Below are 22,290 nucleotides of genomic sequence, written 5' to 3'. Positions count from 1 at the left end.
TTGGGGAACGAAACAAAGCTGAGGATAACAAAGATGAAAATATATTACTTTAAATGACCAAACAAAATGTATCGCATAACTGAAGAATACAGAGATGAAGAGGAGCAGGAGAAGGCAGACTGAGACAAGTAGGAGGAGGAAGTGAAGAGAGAGAGAGAGAGAGAGAGAGAGAGAGAGAGAGAGAGAGAACAAAACTCAGAATTTCCGCTGCATTTTACTAATAACATCAATAAGAGAACCACATAGAGGATGGAGGAAGGGAGAGGAGAGATGAGGCTCGCTAGGTTAACAAAGGAAAGTATATCGCCTTACTGAAAGATACAATGATAAAGTTACTGAACCTATTACGTTAAATAATCAAGAAAGAGAACTATATAACATAACGAAAGCACACAACTAATACACTAGACAAGAGGAGGGAGAACACCAATAACAATAACAAGGGGAAGAAGAGGAGGAAGAAGAACGAGAAGAACAAGAACAAGAGGAAGATGAAGTTAGAGATTGTATTATGCAAAATTAACTAAGAAAACATTATCGCATCACGGAAGTAAGTATAGGTTAGTAAGTAATAAATAAGTAAATAAGTGAGGTTACCAAAACAAAATCACACTTAATCAACACAGCAAACAGGATCACATTACAGAAGAACACAAGTATGAGCTCACTAATACCAGACATATTATAGAGCCTAAATGAGTGACGCCCGAGTCCAGGTGTTGGGTGGACTGATTAAAGGCAGCGTGTCAGGTGTGAGGCGCGATGACAGGTAAGGCTTTCCCTGACGTAATGGGGACACGTTGGTAATGGCCGAGGGAAGCACCGGCTCATTAACCCCTAACTACCCTTCATTAGTGTTAGTGTTCCGTAATTTGTCACGTTTTGAATTTATTGATTATGATTCTTGCTTTTATGTTTTCTATACCTGGTCTGTCTGTCCGTCCCCCACAAAGAGGAAGGGGAAGAGGAGGAAGAACAGCAATAACAAGAGGAAGAAGAGGAGGAAGAAGAACGAGAAGAACAAGAAGAGGAGTTGGAAGTGAAGGATCGAGGGGGAGGAGGAGGAACAGAAAGACGAGGAGGAGGAGGAGGAGAAGGAGGAAGGGAAAGAAGAGGAGGAGGAAGAGGAAGAAGAACGAGAAGAACAAGAGGAGGAGTTGGAAGTGAAGGATCGAGGGGGAGGAGGAGGAACAGAAAGACGAGGAGGAGGAGGAGAAGGAGGAAGGGAAAGAAGAGGAGGAGGAAGAGGAGGAGGAGGAAGAAGAACAAGAAGAACAAAAACAAGCACAAGAAGAGGAGTGGGAAGTGAAGGATTGAGGAGGAGGAGGAGGAGGAGGAGGGACAAAAAGACGAGGAGGAGGAGGAGGAGGAGGAGAGGAAAGAAGAAGAAGAGGAAGAGGAATACTTTTAAACTCACTCGGGTATGGAGATAACACGAGACAGGTCATCATATTTGCTCTCCTACACCACTCGCAACACAACTAAGGCGATTAAGGAAGCAAGGTAAGAGGATTGGTAACACTGAGCTCTCCTGTCTGTCCGTCTCTCTCTCTCTCTCTCTCTCTCTCTCTCTCTCTCTCTCTCTCTCTCTCTCTCTCTGGGGCTTTTCCATTTCCTTTATCTTCCTCTTTATCTTTCTATCGTGCCCTACATCAAGTTTTTTTTCCTCTTCTTTATCCATTTGCTATTTTCCTTTCCAATTCTCTCTATCTATATCTGTCTATCTACTTCCATCTCTTTTTCCCTTGGCTTTTCCTTTCCCTTTATCTTCCTCTTTCTATCGTGTCCTAAATCAAGGTTATTCCCTCTCCTTTATCCATTTTCTCTTTCCTTCTTCCCATCTCCCTCACTATCTATCTATCTACCTGTCTGTCTGTCCCTCTCTCTCTCTCTCAGGTAATATTCTTAGTGTCCGTTGCTTATCCTTTTCCCTTTCACACTAATCTTGTTGACATCACTCTGTTTTTTTCTTTTTATACATATCCACTAATCTTTTACAATCTGCTTACTACCCCGGCCGGCTCGCAACGAATTCTCTCTCTCGTTCCTTTCCTTGCAAACCTCATCTGACACTAATTCTCTCTGTGTGCTGTGTGTGTGTCTGTAAGGCTAATCCGGTTTTGTGATGATCTCTTATTCCGCTTGCATTTTTATGGGACGCAGATTCGAGCGTTTTTCTGTCTTTTCCGCCTTCCTATTTTTCCTGTCAGAGTTTTCGTCCTAACTGAATATGGCCAAGAAGTGACGTTTCCTTGTTTTGCTATCTCTTCAACGTTACTTATGCGACTACACAGCTCTATGTCTTCCTTTTACTCTTCTTTTGTTTATCTTTCTCTTTATTCTTTCCATTCCCTCAATTATGTAACGTTTCTTCATCAACCTTCTTATTTTTCCTGTCAGAGTTTTCGTCCCTGACTGAATATGGCCAAGAAGTGACGTTTCCTAATGTTTTGCTATCTCTTCAACGTTACTGATGCGACTACTTAGCTCTGTTTCTTCCTTCTACTCTTCTTTTGTTTCTCCTCTTTTTTCTTCCCATTCCCTAAATTATGAAACGTTTCTTCCTCCCTCGTTTACTGTTTATCGTTCTCTTCTGCTTCCTTCTACGCCTCTAATTCTGTTTCCATTTCTCTTTCGTCTCCCCTTTCTGTCATGCTTCTTGGTCTACTTATGTTGTCTCTCCATTCAGACCCTTCATCTCAACCATCTCCTTTTCCACTCTGACATGTTCATTCTTCTTATGTACTTTATGCTCCTTCTTGTTTCTCCATTCCTTAGCTTCTTACCCTCCCCAGAGATTCCCTTCCTCTACCAAATTCCCCCCGACGTTATTTTGTCCATCCTCATTTCTCTTGCATTTTTCTTCTCTCAGTTGTTTTCTTTTCATTCGCTTCCCATCCTTTCTTACCTTGCCATTCCCCTTTGCTTACTCTGTCTTCCCTTACGCTGCCTTCCCTTACTTTCCTTCCCTTCATTTTGCATCATTTACACCCTTCCTCTTCACCCTCCTTCCCTGGCAACCCGTTCCATTCCCCTTCCCTAACCACTGCATCTCCTTACTCTCTCTTTCCTTATTCCATTCATTTAACTGCTACGACAAGGCTTTACTCTGTTTCTCCCTTCCTTCCCTTCATTTTGCATCCCGGTCTCTTCATTCACGCCCTTCCACATCAGTCCCTCCTCCCATTTCCCTTCACGTAACCACAACAACCCCTTTCTCTGTCTTCTCTTCTTTCCCTTCATTTTGCATCACGGGCTCTTCACTCACACCTTCCCTACCCGTCTCTCTCTCTCCCTAGCACCCTCTTCCATTCCTCACTGTCGGCGGCGGCTCGTTAAACACACACTAATCCCTTCCACATGAGTCCGTCTGGAATTGCATCATTTCTACATTTCTTTTTCTATCTGGAGATCCAATTTGGCGGCCGCTGAGGCAACCTGTTGGAGAGCGCAACGAGGTGGTGGTTCTAGGCGCTAGGCAGAGGGGGGGAGAGGCCGAAGGAGTGAGGTTACAGGGTGCTGGAGAGGAAAAGGGAATTAGTTGGCGGAAAAGAGGGAACCCGAAGACGACGGAACCAGGAAGGGGATCGGAAGGCGAGGAAGGGAAGGAGATGTAGGGTGAGGAAGAGGGTGGTAAAGAGAACGTAAGGGAATGGATAAGAGAAAGAGAAAGAGAGAGAGAGAGAGAGAGAGAGAGAGATGTGGAATGATGAAGAAGCTGATGATGAGGAAGTTAGTGAAGGAATATATTAGAGAAAGAGGTAGATAGACGGATAAAAATAGATAGATCAGGGAGAGAGAAAGAAGATGTAAGGTGAAGAAGAGGGTTATGATAATGAAGTTAGGGCTAGAATAAGTAACAAAAAATAAATAAGATAGATATAGATAGAACGATAGACAGATAGACATAGAGAGAAAGAATAATGATGTAGGGGAATGAGAATGATAAAAATAAGAAGGTTAGTGCTGAAATAGGTCACAGAAAGACAGGCAGTGTGACAGACAGACAGACAGAAAGAGCGAGGGAGAGAGGGAGAGAGGGAAAGGCACCTCCGACTGGTTAATGGTGTCCAAGTGAGTTTCGTGGAGTTTAATTAATGCTTTACGGAATGTTAGGTAGGCGAGGGAGACAGGGAGAGAGGGAGGGGAGGAAAGGGAGAGAGAGGGGAGGCAACGGAGGAAAGGAGGGGAGCATAAACAGTCGACGGGGCATAATAACACGAAGAGGAGAGAAGGAGGGGAGGAAGAGGAGGGGAGAGAAAATGAGGGGAAGAGGAGGGAGGGAGAAAGGAGGAGGAGGGGAGAGATGGGGAGGAACGGGATGGGAGGAGGAGAAAAGGAGGAGGAGGGGGAGAAGAGGAGGAAAAGAGGAGGGGAGGAAGAGGAGGGGAAGGGTAATGACTGTTTCAAATTATCATCACCCAACGCCATTAACACCACCACCACCATCACCACCACCACCATCATCACCACCACCACCATCACCACCACCACCATCACCACCACCACCATCATCACCACCACCAAACACATACTTTCACGTTTATTCGTTAATACATTATGACTCTGTGTATCTCCTTCAGAGGCAGAGTTACGATGAAACAGAAGGAGGAGGAAGAGGAGGAGGAAGAGGAAGAAGAGGTCAACCCTTCCTCATCTTCCACTCCCTTTCTTCATCACTATCTGTATCCTCAGAGTCACCTTCTTCCTCCTCCTTCTTCCTGTCTTTCTATTCTTCTTCATCTTCCTCTTCCTTCTTCTCCATCTCATTCACTTTCCTTTTTTTTCCCTCCTTCCTTTGTCGTAGTCATCATCATCGTATTCACGGCTTTTCTCTCCTTCTCTTCTATTTCCGTATCTCTCTATTCTTCTTCATCTTCCTCTTCCTTATTCTCCATCTCAATCACCACTCATTTTCCATCTCCTATAATTGCTCTTTAATATTCCTCTCACTCTCCTTCTCTCCTCACACACAAACACCAAAGAATAACGAAGTCCCCTATACAGCAGAACGCCTTATTAAAACTCAAGAGCCTTTTTGTTGCGCCTACTTTCTCGACTTAAGATGTTTTGTATTGTGTTCACTCTTCTTCCTCTTCTTTTTACCTCCCTTACGTTCAATAGCCTTTTCGTCTCTTCTCCTTCCTCTGTTCCCTCGCTCTCTTCTCCTCCTCTTCCTCTTCTTTAACCTCCCTTCAGTTCAATAGCCTTAATGTCTCTTCTTTCTACTTTCTTTCGTAGTCCTGAAGCATATCCTGTTTATCATCCGCCGCTCGATAGCTACTCAGTACCTATTCTGCTATCTCCGTTGTTTACACCCTCCGGTAAAGGGAGGCTGATAGGGAGAGGTTCACATTATCATTTTATATGTTCGAAACCTCTTTACCTATTTTTCTTCGGCCCTGATGCTGTTTTTTCCCTCCTTCTTTTGTGTTGCGTTTGCCGCCACCAACCTATTTTTCTTTACCTATTTTTCTTCCCTCCTGATACCTAGTTTTTCCCTCCTTATTTTGTGTTTCGTCTGTCGCCACCAACCTATTTCTCTTCACTCCTGCTTCTTGTTTCCTCTTTTCTTTGTGTCTCTTCTACCGCTAATACCTCCTCTGTCTACTCTATCTCCCTTTCTTCTCCTCTCCATTGTCTCTTTTATAACTTACTCTCTCATTTCTCCCATATTTCATCCTCCTTCCCTTCGTCCTTTCTTCTTTAACTTCCATTTTCTATTTTCTTCTTTCGTGTATTGGATGAAAGAAGTATGATCGTGTGTGTGTATGTGTGTGTATGTATGTGTGTACGTTTAAGAAAACTAATAAAACAAACAGGATACACATACAAACACCAAAGAAGGCAAACATACACACCCACCCACCCATCCACACACACACACACACACACACACACATGTACATATCCCCTTGCATGAGTGTGTAAGCATGTCATCAGCTCTCCATGTATGCGTAAAAGTCTGGATGAGGGTGGACCCGGATCAGACATACGAGGCGGCGGAATGACTTCAATATCACGTCCCAGTAAAGCTGAAATATGAAAGAAAGATACTGCAAAGGCATGCCATCATCTCTACTCCTCTCCATGTCTGTGTCTGTCTGTCTGTCTGTCGGTGAATCTGATTTCGTTACTGTCAGTCTGTCGTTTTGTGTCTTCGTGTTGTTTGTTTCTCTGTCTGCTGTGTGTGTCTGTGTGCTTGTTTCTGTGTTTATCTCTGTTTGTTTGTCTGTTTGTATATATCTGTTTATGTTTGTGTCTTTTTTTCCTGCTAGTGATGTCTGTTTCTTTATTCTGTTTTATTTCTGTGGCTTTTTATTTTTAGTATGGGCCTGTATGTGTCTGTCTGTCTGTCTGTCTCTCTCTCTCTCTCTCTCTCTCTCTCTCTCTCTCTCTCTCTCTCTCTCTCTCTCTCTCTCTCTCTCTCTCTCTCCCTAAAAATTACTGCCCGATTGTGTTGTTGGCCCGGGCGCACCTGCCGTCCCTAAATTCACCTGTCCGCGGGCAAAGAAATGGCCCGTGGCTGCTAATTAAAAGAAAAGAAAAAGGAAATAAAACTCGACTCGCCACCAACAGTAAGTCTTCAGGTAAAGGAACATATTGGGACCGAGAGGTGGAAGGGTGGAGGTGGGAAGGATAGGTGAAATAGGAGGAGGGAAGGAGAAGAGAGGGGGATGAGGGAATAGGGAAAAAGAGGGAGAGGAAAGAAACGGATTGCTGGAAAAGGAGTGAGGGAAGGAGTAGTAGGGAAAAAGAAATAGGGCGGGGAAGAGGGATAAGGAAGGGGAAACAGAGAGAAGGTATGTGAGGGGGGGAAGGATGGGTGAAAGAGGAGGGAAGAAGAAGCAGGGAGGGGAGAGAGAGAAGAGGAAGGGAAGGGGGAAAGAAAAAGCGAAGTTATGTGTAGAGGGAAGGAAGGGTAAAAGAAGAAGGAAGGGAAGGAGAAGCGGGAAGAGGTAAGAATGAAGAAGAAGGGGAGAGAGAGGGAAAAAACGTGTGAGGGGAAACACGGGTGGAGGGGGAAGAAGGAGAGGGAAGCAAGGAGGGTAAGAGAGGTAAGAGGGGAGAGATAGGAGGGAAGGAGAGAGAGGGGAGGAAAGTGTGAAAAAGGTGGTGGCGGGGAAATATTGAAAAGCCATAAACAAGGCACAACGCTCTGCCGCGAGATTTGGCAATATTTGTAATAAAAAAAACAGATAAACCACAATTACGAGAAATACATTAATCAGCCGAGGAGGAGAGGTACTGAAGAAGGAAATAAAAGTCTGCAAATGGCTAAGAAACAGATTGACAGATAGGGAGAGAGGGAGGGAGATAAAGAACGACTCAGACTCATAAATATACATGTAATTACGAGGTATAGATTTATCAGATGAAGTGAATTATTGATCAAGGAGGAAGGAAATGCCTGTAAATGACTTGAAGATAGATTAACAAGTATAGACAGAGATAGAAAGAGAGATAGAGGGATGCAGATTTATAAATATACATGCAATACGCTGAATAGATCTATCAAACGAGGTAAACTATTGATTATAGAGGAAGGAAATGGCAGTAAATGGCTTAGATATGAGTTGAAAGATAGATCGATCGATAGAGAGAAAAAGACTGATTCAGATACATCAAAAAAACATGCCAATACAATGAATAGATGAATCAAACGATGTGAATAAAGAAATAAAGAAAGAATAAAGGAAAAATAAGTGAATCAAACGAAGTGAATAAAGAAATAAAGAAAGAATAGAGAAGGCATAAAGGAAAAATAAGGAATAAAACAAAGAAATCAGTTGCTGTAAACGGCTAAAATATAACTCAAAATCCAGTAGGGTCGGGGGATGGTGGGGGATGGAAGAGGGGAGGTAGATTGACAAAGAGGGAGAGATAGAGAGATAAAGAGGGGCCTGGGATTCATAAGTAAACGCGCCGGGAAGACATGCAGCGCCTCCACTCAAAAATCCAATAGGGGAGGGGGGATGAGACTGATATCGGGATTAAAGCTCACCTTCCTGGCCCACCTGCCGCCACCTGCCCTGCCGCCGCCGCTGATCTCTCACCTGCACCACCACCAGTTCTACCTCCACCACTAACACTTACCTTACCTTACCTGACCTTCCCCTACCTATATTTCCTTTTCCTACCTTTCACCTGAGCTCTCCACACTGCGACTTACCTTCACCATCACCACCACCACCACCACTACCCTATCCTTACCAAACCTCACCTTCCCATACCTGTACTTTCCTTCCCTACCTTTCACCTGAGCTCTCCACACTGGATTTACCTTCACCATCACAACCACCACCACCACTACCACCTCCACTACTGTTGCTCCACTACCCAAGCCTTACCTTACCTCACCTCTCCCTACCTGTACTTTCCTTCCCTACCTTTCACCTGAGCTCTCCACACTGGAACCACCTTCACCACCACCACCACCACCATTCCGACTACCACTACCACCACTACCACTTCCACTACTATTGCTCCACTACCCAAGCCTTACCAAACCTCACCTTCCCATACCTGTACTTTCTTTCCCTACCTTTCACCTGAACTCTCCACAACCTCCACCACCATCATCATCACTACCACCATCATCACTATCATTACCACCATACTACCCAAAACTCTCCTGTCCTCTCTATTTTTTTCAACCATCACCACTGCGTTAAAGCTACTCCCCCACTCTTACCTACCTTCCCTTCCCTTACCTCACCTTACGTCATCTTACTACTCTCCAATAGCATCTCCTCTCCTTACCTGCTCCACCTTGTCTCCAATTTATTTACCTGCATCCACCTTAATCCTTGCCTAATTTCCCATCTCCTTACCTTTCTCCCTATTCTTAACATCATAGCCCAGTATTTTCCTACCTTACCTCATCTCAACTTCCTCTACCTTCTGCTCTCTTCCCCTAAACTTCCTTCACCTTTGCCCTTACCCTGCCTTCACCTCCCCTCCCCTCATCCTCTCATCCCTACACATCCCTTGCCTTACTAACTCTCCCCTTCCTTCCCATCGCCTCCCTCCTCACTCCCTCTACCAAAAATGTGTGTAGCTATAAATCTGGAACTGTAAATGCAAAAACGGTGGGAGAAAAAAAACTTCCCTAAAACACTGTAAATAAGAATGTGATGGAGATGGAAAATTGAAACTAGTAATGCACACACACACACACACACACACACACACACACACACACACACACACACACACACACAGGAAATTAATGGAGATGTACCGAGTGTGGAAAAGAGCCGAGTAACTAGATAATTAGGTTAAGCATGGCGAGCGAGCGAGCGAGAGAGAGAGAGAGAGAGAGAGAGAATGATAAGCATATATATAGATAGATTAATAAATAGATAGATATATAGATAGATACAGATAGATATATAGATAGATACAGATAGATAGATAGATATGCGCGTTATGATTTCAATATGATAAAAACAGAAGAATGACAAACTATATTATGGAGATGAAAATTTATAGAGCTGGAAAATGTCATACAAGAAAAAAAATATATATCGAAAAATACAGAAAATGAAATAAGAGACGAAAGAAATTGGATAAAACGAAATAGGAAAAGGAAAGGTCTCTCTCTCTCTCTCTCTCTCTCTCTCTCTCTCTCTCTCTCTCTCTCTCTCTCTCTCTCTCGTTCCAAGGACACCATTAAGTGGACGTGATATGCATACTGACTCGTGTGTGTGTGTGTGTGTGTGTGTGTGTGTGTGTGTGTGTGTGTGTGTGTGTGTGTGTGTGTGTATTTACTTGTATGTGAATATTATATTTTTTTTTCATCTGTTACACTTACTCCCTTTATATAACAGATAAAATAATAAATAAAAGAAAACAAACAAACTCGAGGGAAAATCAAACCGTAAAATCTAGTTAAAATAAATCGCGCGTCTGGCAAATGTGTTTTCATCGTAACAACAATACATCAAACGAGGTATTTATAAGACTAAGACGAAATGAAAGGCGGAGTGAATGAAAACGTCAAGCCTGTGTTATGAAGGGAGAATATAATGAAAGAGTTGTCGTTGATTGTGTATGAAGCGAGTGATAAAAATACACACGCACACACACGCACACACACACACACAGACACACATTGCTTCTCAAGACTTCATATGAAAAGTGCGTTGTAAAATTAATAATAAAAAGAAAAGAACTGAAAACGCAATTGTCATCTTGAAGAACACAAAAATATCCAGAAAATAATATAAAAAAAACTATTATGATTTTTTTGAGTAAATAAGAAGAAATTGAAAATAAAGAAAATGAAGAAAACAAAAAACAAAATCATAATCTTTGTCGAAAATATAACAACTCCATCACAACCTTTAAATCTGACATTCCTTTTAATTTTTCCTCCTCATTCTCTCACGCAACACACACACACACACACACACACACACACACACACACACAACCCCCCCCCTCCCCCACACACACCTTTGTTCTACCTGCCATATCTAACTCACCTGTCTCTTTTTCATCATCCTTCTACACAGGTAAAGAAACGCCACAAAAAAGGTTAAATATGTTCCCCTTAGAATCAATTACCTTTCTTCCTGAGGGTGTGAAGACGTATGCTTCCCACGTAAATATTTCACCTCCAGATAAATATTCCCCACACCTCTTACTGTTTTTTCTTTTTTTTCCATCTTCCCCTTCCTCCTTTTTCCCTCCTCTCTCTCTCTCTCTCTCTCTCTCTCTCTCTCTCTATCACCACCTTTCCATCTTGCAACTCTTCTTTCCTATTCTTCCTTCCTGCTCTCTTTTTTCTTTCAATTTCTTTTTCCTTCTTTTCTCACCTCCCTTTCCTCCTTTTTCCCTCCTCTTTTCCCCCCTGCTCTCTCTTTCTCTTTCCCAACCCTTTTCATCTAGCACTTTGACTTCCCCCCCCTCTCTCTCTCTCTCTCTCTCTCTCTCTCTCTCTCTCTCTCTCTCTCTCTCTCTCTCTCTCTCTCTCTCTCTCTCTCTCTCTCTCTCTCTCTCTCTCACCACCTTTTCCTGCATTTTCCTCTTCATGTTCTTTCGCATTCCTCCTCTCAAACCTTTTTTTTTCTTTTCCATTTTGTTTCTCCTTCTTTTCTCTCTTCCCCTTACTCCTTTTTCCTCCTTCGTTTCCCCCTCTCTCTCTCTTTCTCCCTCTCTCCCTCTTTACATCTTGCACCTTAACATCACTTTTCTTTCCTATTTTTCCTCTTAACATTCTCTTTTTCGATGTTTTTCTTTCTCTTCTCACTTATTTTACCTTTCTTTCTTCATCTTCTGTTTCCTCCTTTCCCTCTTTCCAATCCTTTTCATCTTTTCTCATTTCCTTTCTTCTTCCTCTACCTTTACTCCTCTTTCCCATTCTCTTTACGTTCTTCTATCACCCTCTTCCACTTTCTTTATTATTTACATTTCAATTCCTCTTCCTTCCCTATTTCACATCCTCTCCACCCTTCATTCCTTGCTATTTCCATTCCTTATATTCCTCCCTGTTCACATTCTTCCTCTTTCTACTCTTCACATGCTTTCGTCTTTATCTCCCTCCTTATTCCCATTATTATAACCTTTCCCCTTCCATCCCTCTCCCTTTCCCCTCATTTCACTTTTTTCCTCTCTCTCTCTCCTTCTTTCTCCTCCTCTTCCCTCCTTCTTCCCACAATCTTAACTCTTTTCTCTTTTACATCCCTCCTTCAGTCTCCTTTCCCTTCCTCCTTATTCCCATCATCACTAGCTTTCCCTTCCTATTCCTCTCCCTTTCCACTCATTTCACTTTTGTCCTCTCTCCCTCTCCCTTTCTTCCTCCTCCAGTTTTTCCTCCGTCTCACAGTCTTAACCCTTTTCTCTTTCACATTCCCTTCCTCCTTTCTCTCATACCCATAAGCCTTCCCCCTCCTATTCCTTTCCCTTACCACTCCATTCAGTTTTCCTTTCTCTTTCCCCTTCTTCCTCCTTTCCCTTTTCCTTTTCACAATCTTAACCCTTTCGCCACCTCCTTCGCGTACGAGAAATTGAATTAGAGCTTCCATTCCCGCCACCAATCCATAATCGCATTAAATAAACTTTTGCAGAGCCCTCGAGTATAGACGCTCAGGAGACGCCATTCTTTTCATCTTATTTACCTGTATACTTTTTTTTGTCTAGGTTACGTCATTTGCTTCAAAGGATTAAGTAGGGTACGGTGTTGGGTCTGCCTGTGAGTCTGTCTTTGTGTGTCTTTTTCTGTCTCTCTCTCTCTCTCTCTCTCTCTCTCTCTCTCTCTCTCTCTCTCTCTCTCTCTCTCTCTCTCTCTCTCTCTCTCTCTCTCTTCTCTTCCTCTTCTCTTCCTCTTCTTACCTTCCCTTTTCTTTCCTTTTCTTTCCTTCCCTTCCCTTCCATTCCCTTCCCTTCCTTTCCCTTTCCTTACCTTTCCTATCTATTCGTTCATCAGTAATTTCTATTTTTATGTTCGTAAGCTATTTACGTCTACATCCTCTTACTATATGTAACACTAAGGAAATGACATTATGGTCCGAAAACTCCCTTCTTTTACATTCCCTTTCCCTTCGTTTCCTTTCGCTCAAGACTAGTTTTTATTTTTATTTTCGTAAGCTATTTATCTACACATCCTCTTACTGTAAAATGCAAGTAGAGAATTATATCATGGTCTCAAAATTCCCTTACTTATATTTAACTTTCGTTATATGCACATCTTTCCTGTCTCACATATACGTAAATTTTCACTGAAATTCCTTTACACTAAATCGCATGAAGGTACGGACGGCGTTTTAAAAATATTGCGTTCGTCTCTTTCATCTCCTTCCTTCCTTGCTCTCCCTTCCTCCATCCCCTTCCTGATTTCCTTTCCTTCACCTCCTTTCCAGCTTTCCCTTCCTCCATCCCCTTTCCTGCCTTCCTTTCTTTCACCTCCTTTCCCGCCTTCCCTTCCTTCATTCCCTTTCCTGCCTTCCCTTCATCTTTTGCTTTCCATTCTTTCATCTCTCTCTCTTCTTTCCTTCCTTCCTTACTTTCTCTTCCTTTCTTTCCCTTTCCTGCCTGCATTCCTTTCCTTCCTTTACCTTCCTCTTCCATCATTTCCCTTTCCCTTCGTCTATCACCTTTCCTGTCTTCCCTTCCTGTACCATTCCCTTCCTTCATCCCCTTTCATGCGCCCCCTTCCTCTACCTTTCGCCAGCTTTACGATAACGCGAAGGTGGCAGCGTACGATGTAAAACTCCGAGGCACGTCATGACTATCGTACCCGCTCACCCTTCGAACGTACATCAGGGCTATTGAATCCCCTACTCGTGACACTTTTGCCTTGATTCTTTACCCGTTGAGCTCCGACGCCACAGCAAAAAGGCTCAGAAAAAAGGAGAAAAGAGAGCAGGGGATGAAAAGCTGGTGGTGGGGTGCAAAGTATACTCTATCTATCTATCTATCTATCTATCTATCTATCTATCTATAAGTCAGGCCAAATTAGCATGTCCAGGAGATTCGAACTGGAGGTAGAAATCTGGGTCAATGTGCCGTACCATAAGGCCAAGTTACGAAAGGACAGGTAAGCAGGGAAAACAGGGAGGTGGGCAGTTTAGCAAGCAGTTATGTAGGAGGGAAAGCAGGTTAGGAAGCAGGTCGGGTAAATAGGCAAGGAGGTTAGCAGGTAGATAGGATGGTAAGCAGGTTAGCGAGCACGTAGGTAGGAAGGTAAGGAGGGACGGTAGGAAGTAGTAGGAGGAATAGAGAAGAAACAGGAGCAGAGGTAGAAGAAGGAAGAGGAAGAGGAGAAATAAGAGAAGGAAAAGGAAGCAGAAGTAGGTAAAGGAAGAGGAGGAGGAGGAGGAGGAATAAGAGAAGGAAAAGGAGCAGAAGTAGAAGGAAGAGGAAGAAGAGGAGGAAGAAGAGAAGGAAAAGGAGCAGAAGTAGAAGGATGAAGAGGAAGAGGAAGAATAAGATAAGTAAAGGAAACAGAAGTAGTTGAAGGAAGAAGAGGATGAGGAGGAAAATGAGCAGACGTAGGGTAAAGAAGAAGAGGAGGAGGAGGAGGAATAAGAGAAGTAAACGACGCAGAAGTAGAAGAAGGAAGAGGAGGAGGATTAATAAGAAGACGAAGCAGGTGACGTAGTGGGGTCCCAAGGCTGTGAATGACGACGTAATGAGAAGAGCCGCCGCGTCGTGAATAGCACAACGGATGAATGAATGCGTGAATAACAGCCTGAATATCCCCGCTTTGGATATACGCGCGAGGCCTTGGCGGGCGGGGCATAAAAGTTTGGCAAATGAAGAATGTGAGGAAGGATTAGAAGCTGAGAGGTATGAAATAATGTGATTGTGAGGAGGAGGAGAAGATGGAGAAGGAGGAGGAAGAGGAGGAGGAGGAGAAGTAGGAGAATGAAAAGGAGGAGGAGGAGGAGGAATAGGAGAGTGAAAATGAGCAGAAGTAGGAAGAGGAATAGGAAGAGGAGAAGGAAATAAGTGAAAGGAAAGAAAGCAAAGGTAGGAGGAGGAATAGGAGAAGGAAAAGGAGCAAAAGTAGAAGGAGGAGGAAGAGGAGAAGAACTAAAAGAGAAGGCAAAGGAAACAAACGAAGAAGAAGGAAGAGGAAAAGGAGAAATAAGAGAAGGAAAATGACCAAGAAGTCGGAGAATGAAGGGGAGGAAGAGGACTAATAGAAAGAGAAAGAACAGAAGTAGAAGGAAGAGGAGAAAGAGGAGGAGGAGGAGGAGGAGGAGAAAAGGTGAAGGAGAAAGAATAAAACGACAAACGTGACTTTCACAATACTAAAAATGCAAGTTCATGACAATACGTGCGATGCTAAACATGAATGAGGATCAGGCATTGGTATTTCTCTCACTCCCTCTCCCTCTCCCTCTCTCTCCCACTCTCACTCCACCCCCCCTCTCTCCCTCTCTTCTTTGTATCGGGGGGACAAAACCGGCTTCGACGCTGGGTACTCGGCGCAAACAATACCTCGTGTGAGTCCCGAATCGATGGTGAACAAGAACAGCTGAGCAGGCGGCGCTTCATCTCATGTTGACTCCCCGAGATTAATGCTGACGAGGCGGTGGCGTAGGTGCTGTTGGTGCTGCTGACGCTATGCTGTGCTGTGATGTTTCGATTCGGGGAGGTTCATATGCAAATCCCAGTAGATCGATGTATATAAATGGGTTTGATTTGAGGATTTAAACGAGAACTGAGAACTGAAATGAGTGGAAACGAACAACAAAAGAAGGAAAAAGATGAAACGAAAGAAATAAGGAGAAAGTGGGAATGATAACGAAAGGAGGATGGAGAAAAGAAAGTTAGAAATAAGTTGTTGATATGTAAACTTTAATAAATGGAAAGAACCTTCAATCTATATAAATTAAATGGGTGAACTTTGAAGATTTAAACAAGGACGAAGTAGAAGCAAAAATACAATAGAAGGATAACATGTAAAACAACGAAAATAGGAAAGAAGATGAGTGAAAATGAAGTTCTCAGTATATGAACGTTAATAAATGTGAATAAGTGCGTAGACGAAGCAGAAAACAGCGTGAAATCGAAAAAAACAAAACGAGGAAAGAATGTTGAAAATTAAAAGCAAAACAAACACAGCTGAAAAACAGTAACTAAACCTTGAAAAGTACTCTTATATAAAAGTTAAAAGGTGTAAATAGATTGTTAGTAACTACAACAAAGACGAAACACAGAAAACAGAGAGTGTACTTGAAATAACAAAGCGAGGAGAAAGAGTTGGAAAGCAAAGTTAAATATACACACACGCAAATAAACTCAAATATACGTTGAAACATAACTTGCTTCGTAGAATTCAACAAAGTACAGAACACAACACCATGAACTTCCTGGAGCCAAACGAAGGGAAGAGGAAGAAGAAAGTCTGCAAGTAATGGATGAGGACAGGAAAAACAGGAAGAAGATTAGGGATAAAGGATTGGCAGAGGGGAGGATGAGGGAGAAAGATTGATAAGCGAGGGAAAGAAAGATTAGAAGGCTGGTAAAGAATTAACTTGAGGAGATAAACAGAAGACAGACACTGATGACGCAAGGCCGGAAGGGGAAGAATAGGGAAAGAAAGACCGTGAAATAAACTCTAAATACGAGACGGTGAAATGGTAATAGAGGGGAAATGAAGCCATGTTATAAAACGATAAAGGAGGGAGATACATTCGCCTAAGGAAAACAGGGCAGGGAAAGAGATTATGAAAGAATAGAAAGAAGGAAAGAAGATAGGGAAGAAAGACGATAAAATAAACCCTAAATGCAAGAATGGGAATAGAGGGGAAGGAACCCATGTAATAAAACGATAAAGGAGGGAGATAGATAGATTATGAAAGAAGATTAGAAAGAATGAGAGAAGAATAGAGAAGAAAACCCGTAAAATAGCCCCTAAATACGGGACTCTGGAATGATAAAAAAAAGGGAAAGAAAGCCATGTAATAAAACGATAGAGGAGAGAGATAGATTCGCCGCGGAAAACAGGGTAAGAAAGATTCGCTAAGAGATTATGAAAGAAGAATTTGTAAGAGGAAGATCATATCGCGAAAGTTTATGGGAAAAAAAGAAACCTCTACCGGATGAGTGTTTTTCGTTGAGGAAGTTCACCAAGTCGAATTAGCGCTAACTCATCCTGAAATTCACTGCTTATTCACCTGTTTGGAAATTTTATCTTGAACGTTTACATAATTCATTCTTACTTTTTTGTGCATTCGCTTCAGTTCTAGGGCGATGCGGGTTTAGCTTCATATATCGAACCGCTTTGTTGAGTTATCCGAATGTTTATCAGTTATCCGGATTTCTCCCTCTAATATCCGGACATCTCATTCTCTTATCGGTACCCCTTGGCGGTTATCCGGAGCCTTTCTTCACTTATCCGACTTCATTTCAGTTATCCGGACACTCCTTCTCGATTTATTTCAGTTATCCGGACGAATTCCTGTATCATCCGGTCATCGCATTCTGTTATATGTGTTCTTTCGCGGTTATCCGGCCCTTCCTTCAGTTATCCGAATCACTCTAAGTTATCAGGACTCTTTCATCAGTTATCCGAATTCCTCTCACTTATCCGGACTTTTTCATCAGATATCCGAATTTCTCTCAGTTATCCGGACTCTTTCATCAGTTATCCGAATTTCTCTCACTTATCCGGACTCTTCCATCAGTTATCCGAATTTCTCTCACTTATCCGGACTACTCCATCTGTTATCCGAATTTCTCTCAGTTATCCGGACTCTTCCATCAGATATCCGAATTTTTCTCAGTTATCCGGACTCTTCCATCAGTTATCCGAATTTCTCTCAGTTATCCGGACTCTTCCATCAGTTATCCGAATTTCTCTCAGTTATCCGGACTCTTCCATCAGTTATCCGAATTTCTCTCAGTTATCCGGACTCTTCCATCAGATATCCGAATTTCTCTCAGTTATCCGGACTCTTCCATCAGTTATCCGAATTTCTCTCAGTTATCCGGACTCTTCCATCAGTTATCCGAATTTCTCTCAGTTATCCGGACTCTTCCATCATTTATCCGAATTTCTCTCAGTTATCCGGACTCTTCCATCAGATATCCGAATTTCTCTCAGTTATCCGGACTCTTCCATCAGTTATCCGAATTTCTCTCACTTATCCGGACTCTTCCATCAGTTATCCGAATTCCTCTCAGTTATCCGGACTTTTCCATCAGATATCCGAATTTCTCTCAGTTATCCGGACTCTTCCGTCAGTTATCCGAATTTCTCTCAGTTATCCGGACTCTTCCATCAGTTATCCGAATTTCTCTCAGTTATCCGGACTCTTCCATCAGTTATCCGAATTTCTCTCAGTTATCCGGACTCATCCATCAGTTATCCGAATTTCTCTCAGTTATCCGGACTCATCCATCAGTTATCCGAATTTCTCTCAGTTATCCGGACTCTTCCATCAGTTATCCGAATTAATCTGTTATCCGGACTCTTCCATCATTTATCCGAATTTCTCTCAGTTATCCGGATTCTTCCATCAGTTATCCGAGTTTCTCTCAGTTATCCGGACCCTCCATCAGATATCTGGATTCCTCTCAGTTATCCGGACTCTTCCATCAGTTATCCGAATTTTTCTCAGTTATCCGGACTCATCCATCAGTTATCCGAATTTCTCGCAGTTATCCGAACACTTCCATCAGTTATCCGAATTTCTCTCAGTTATCTGGACCCTTCCTTCAGTTATCCGAATTTCTCTGTTATCCGGACTCTTCCATCAGTTATCCGAATTTCTCTCAGTTATCCGGACTCTTCCATCAGATATCCAGATTCCTCTCAGTTATCCGGACTCTTCCATCAGTTATCCGAATTTCTCTCTGTTATCCGGACTCTTCCATCAGTTATCCGAATTTCTCTCAGTTATCCGGACTCTTCCATCAGATATCCAGATTCCTCTCAGTTATCCGGACGCGCAGAGGTCAGTGTGGTCGGCGCCTAACCCTTCCCAGGACTTATGATGACACTTTAATTTCCTCCTTTTCATTTTTTTTTTCCGCCGCTTCGTTCGGTTCGCTTTGAGACTCGTGACTCTTCACCTTCACTTTTAATTTCCTTTCGTGCGACAATGCGGCGATGAAAGAGAGAGAGAGAGAGAAAAAAAAATGTTATAAAGTACGCCAGATTTCATTTCGACATAACACGGGTTTCATATAGGCTATAAATTGAAGACTGATGTACATGCCCATGAAATCAGTAATAAAAAAAAGTGAAAAAGACGCGTTGATATTTACAAATGAAAGAGAGAGAGAGAGAGAGAGAGAAAAAAAATCTTATCTCAATCCCCTTTCATTTTTTTTTCATCGCTAATGGGTCAATGTTGAGAGATGATACAGTCACGCCATATTCTCTAAGTAAACATTTCTTCTTCACTTCAAACAAAATAAAATGGAAGCTTCACACAATTCTCAAACCAAAAATCCATTCCCTTTCATTTTTTTCAACGCTAATGGGTCTTGGGGTGTGAGTGAAGGGGTGTAAATGGAAGGGGGAGGGAGGTTGCGGTTTCCAATATCTTCTTTCCAATGTCAGCACCTGTTACCTACCTGCCTGCCTGCCTTCCTACCTCCCTCCCCTCGTTCCCCTGACCTCCTTCCCTCTCACCTTATCCAGCTCTTTCCCTCGGTCTGTCCTCTTTCTGTACCCTTCCAAGTTCTTTTCTTTCTTCTCCCCCTTCTTTCCATTTCATATTCTTCCCATTGTTTTTCCCTCTACCTTTTCTCTGCTCTTTCTCCTTCTCTCTCACCTTATCCAGCTCTTTCCCTCGGTCTGTTCTCTTTCTAAACCCTTCTAAGTTCTTCTCTTCTTCTCTTTCTTCTCCTCCTCCTCTTCTCCATTTTATATTCCTCCTATTTTCTTCATTTTTTCTTGCTTTCATCTTTTCCAACTCTTTTCCTCGGTTTGTCATCTTTCTAAACCCGTCTAAGTTCTTCTCTTCCTCTCTTTCTTCTCCTTCTCCCCTTTTCATTTACATATTTCTTCTATTTTCTTCATGTTTTCTTACTCTAATCTTTTCTAACTCTTTCCCTCAGTTTGTCCTCTTTCTCAACCCTTCCCTATTCTCCTCTTTCTCCTCTTCTTTCTCTCCATTTCAAATTTTTCTATTCTCCCTTTCTCTTTTCTTCGTACATATTCTTCCCTTTCTCCCTTTCCCACCTTATCTATCTTTTTCCGTCGGTTTGTCCTCCCTCTCAACCTTTCCTAGTTCTCTTTCTTCTCCTCCTCTTCTCCATTTCATATTCCTCCCATTTTCTCCATTTTCTAAGCTCTTCCAAGTTCTTTCCCTTCTCTCTCCCTCTTTTCTCTGTGCATATCCCTATCCTCTTCCCTCCCTTCCTCTGTACCTGCCTTCTTCTATTCTCTTGTCAATGCTGTCCTTTCTATTCCTTCCCCTCTCTTCCATTTTCAATTCTTCTTTTTACAATTCATCCTCTACTACCGTTCCACATTTCTTCTTTTTCAAGCTCATCCTCTCTATTCTTTACTTTCTCTTCCGTTTTCGTTCTTTCTTTTATCAATGTATGCTCTCTACCGTTCCACTTGTCTCTATTTTCAATTTTATCCTCTCTATTTCCTCCTTCATCCCTTTCCTGTCTCGTCGTCTTTCTTTCACCTTGTCTTCCATTTCTAATCCTTTCTTTATCAATCCATCCTCTCTGTCGTTCTAGATTCCTTCGTTTCCAATCTCATCCTCTCTCTCTCTCTCTCTCTCTCTCTCTCTCTCTTCCATTTTTCAACCCCTTTCCCTTTCCGTCTGTTCCTTTCCCTCCTGCCATGTCCTGTAATTCATTCTCAGTCCTCTCTCACATTCCACGCTCCTCCATGTCCAACCCCATGCTCTCTCTCTCTCTCTCTCTCTCTCTCTCTCTCTCTCTCTCTTCACTTCCACACTCTTCCATTTTTCAATCCCTCGCTCCTTCCGTCTGTTCCTTTCCCTCCTGGCAAGTCCTGCAATTCATTATCTCTTCTCTACCATCCCACATTCATTCGTTTCCAATCTCCTCCTCTCTCTCTCTCTCTTCCCTTCCATACTTTCCCATTTTTCAACCCCTTTCCCTTTCCGTCTGTTCCTTTCCCTCCTGACATGTCCTGCAATTCATTATATCTTCTCTACCATCCCACATTTCTTCGTTTCCAATCACATACTCTCTCTCTCATCCCTTCCGCACTTTTCCATCTTTCAATCCTTCTTCCCGCCTGTTCCTTTTGCTCCAGGCGGCTGACCCATAAGCAAGCACATCCTTTCTATCCTTCTGGGTCTGTCAACGAGGATTCATGTCTCCATTCCTCGTATTTTCCCATTTTTATTACTTTTCTCTCCCTTTCACTTCCTTTTCGGCGGCCGTTCGTCTCTGGGCCCTCGCGTGATTTAGCTTTCTACAATCTTTTCCGTTTTACTTCACTTTTACGGCCTAGATAACTCTTCTTTCTTATCATGAGTCTTCTTTCGACGTTTCTCATCATATTTTTATCTTTATGTCTCATTTTTCTTTTGTATTTCATTGTCTCTCTCTTCCTTCTTTGCCTTGCCTCTTTCTCATCTTGTGTTTTGTCTTTCTTCCTCTCAGGACTCATATTTGGATGTTTCTCTTAATATTTCTCTTCCTCTTCTTTCTTTTCTCTCCTTTGTAGTTCACTGTCTCTCGCTCTCTTCCTTTCTTTCTCCTGTTTCTTCTTCTTCTTCAGTTCTATCTTTCTTCTTCTCACGACTAATGTTTCTCCTTTTTTTCTTTTCTTTATTTATATATAACTATCAATCTCTCCTCCTTTCTCTCGACTCTTCTTATGTTTTGTTTCGTCTCTATACACACATTCAACATCTATTTACTTGCTCTTTTGTTTCTTGATTTAGTTTTCTCTCCCTCCTCCTCCTCCTCCTCCTCTTTCTTCTCCTCTCATCATCCTTTCTCTTTCCCACAACTGCCAACGACTCTCCCTCAATCCCATCTTCTCTCCTATCGCTCCCTGTCCTCTCCATATCTTACTTCCTCATCTCTCTCTCTCTCTCTCTCTCTCTGAAGGACACGTGACCAAACTGAACCTATAGAAAATTACATAACCAGACACACACACACACACACACACACACACACACACACACACACACACACACACACACACACACACACACACTGATTTCTCCTCTCTATCTCTCTCTTTTCCTTTCCACATCTCTTCTTTTTCAATCCTTTCCTTTTCAATTCCTATCCATTTTACATTCCTTCGTTTTCAATCTCATCCTCTATTCTTTTCCTCCCCGTCCCTTTTATAATCTATCCTCCAGTTGCAAATACACACACACACACACACACACACACACACACACACACACACACACACACACACACACACACAAATACATACATACACAAACACACACGCACACACTTATTTCGCAGTGTATAATATATGACAATTTTCACTTCCCTTTTTTCTGAGTCAACATGAACTACAAAATGGTGCAGAGGAAGATTGTGCAGGAAAACTTAAAAGACTCCAAAGTACTCTAAAGGAAGACGGTACTTTAAATTATTTCCCGGGACGCGGCGCAAAGTTTCAGAATACAAAAGAAAATCCAAAACGGCTCAGAAGTCGGGACACGAAAGTAGATGGCAGAGGAGGAGGAGCAGGAGGAGCTGTAGGAGGAGGAGGAGGAGGAGGAGGAGAACGAAGAAGAGGAATTTATCCCCTCTCATCTTACATAATAATTTCTCCTTCATGATTCACTTTTATTATTGTTATTATTATTATCATTATCATCATTATTATCTGTATTGGTATTTTTTTCATTATTA

Source organism: Eriocheir sinensis, chromosome 16, assembly GCF_024679095.1.
Source record: "Eriocheir sinensis breed Jianghai 21 chromosome 16, ASM2467909v1, whole genome shotgun sequence".
In the NCBI taxonomy this organism is placed as follows: Eukaryota; Metazoa; Arthropoda; class Malacostraca; order Decapoda; family Varunidae; genus Eriocheir; species Eriocheir sinensis.
The sequence above is the reverse complement of the archived record's forward strand: the minus strand, read 5'-3'. Positions refer to the sequence as shown.